Below are 1,098 nucleotides of genomic sequence, written 5' to 3' on the forward strand. Positions count from 1 at the left end.
TATATATATATATATATATATATATATATAGATAGATATGCATATATATACATACTTATATGTACATATTTACATCTATATATATATATATAAGTGCATATGTGGGCACAGGATGTCACGAAACGAGTACAACAAAAAATACGAAGTACGAGTACCTGGAATATGAACTATTTTTTCGAACAACAAAAGCCACAAATAGAAAAAAAGGCAAAGAGCACAAAGAACGACCTTTCATCAGTTGACTGCTTCTTTTTTTTTTTCCTAGTCTCATATTTCGAGCATTTAACAAGATACGCTTTCGGTAAAACAGTTGCTCCTGCAAAGCAAATCAAATAAAATTTGGGATTTTGTGGAGGGCCAAAATTGGAAACACAAACAGGACATTGGAAACAAACAGGAAGGGCTGCTAAGCTTCAACGAGGTTGAGGTGGCGAACGCGTAAATCAAGATTAGGACAGGAGACAAACAAGAACACGTCTTCTTTGTTCCAGCTACAACAGAGAGAAAGAAAGAAACACAAGTCAGGAGAAGAAAGATGGCCGATGGTCATATATCATATATCTGTAGCGTTGGATTTGGGTAAAAACGTCGTAATGCGCCCTTAAAAGCTGCTCTGCTTCTTGTCGGCTGCCATCTGTTAATTCCGTCTCTCAGGTTTATCCAATGGTATCGTTATGCAGACGGAACTCATTTCAGCTTAGGACAAATATAATAATAAAACACAATAATAATAGTTGGGTGGAAATTAATAGGCTTTATTAGTGCATCAGAATATATGTTTCCGTAACCCACATTTTTAGTCAACAATTTTTCATATTCATATGATATTCCTTAAGATTACTCGTAACTATTAAGAGTAATTTTAAGGAATATCATATGAATATATGAAAAATTGTTACTTGAGTGTAGAAACATATGCTGTAATGTATTAATATAGCCTGTCAATTTCCATCCGCATATTATTATTGTTATTATATAATATATATATATATATATATATATGTATGTATGTATATATATCTGTCTATCTATCTCTGCTCCTCTCTCTACCCACTGTTGTTTTTTTTTTGTGAATTCTCCCTATATATATATATATAT

The 1,098-nt window shown here is 32.3% G+C and overlaps 1 protein-coding gene across 4 annotated transcripts in view; it reads right to left on the reverse strand.

The window, feature by feature from the left end:
* LOC106867639 (putative uncharacterized protein DDB_G0277255) overlaps positions 1-1,098 on the reverse strand; it is a 167,943-nt gene that overhangs the window by 30,662 nt on the left and 136,183 nt on the right. The window contains exon 4 of one of the 4 annotated variants that reach the window (XM_052965977.1): positions 229-316. The exons of the other annotated variants lie outside the window; for them this stretch is intronic. The gene's annotated coding sequence lies outside the window, so the exon portion shown is untranslated. The remainder of the gene's footprint in view (positions 1-228; positions 317-1,098) is intronic. 4 annotated transcript variants of the gene reach the window in all.

Source organism: Octopus bimaculoides, chromosome 3 (assembly GCF_001194135.2).
Source record: "Octopus bimaculoides isolate UCB-OBI-ISO-001 chromosome 3, ASM119413v2, whole genome shotgun sequence".
Taxonomy (NCBI): Eukaryota; Metazoa; Mollusca; class Cephalopoda; order Octopoda; family Octopodidae; genus Octopus; species Octopus bimaculoides.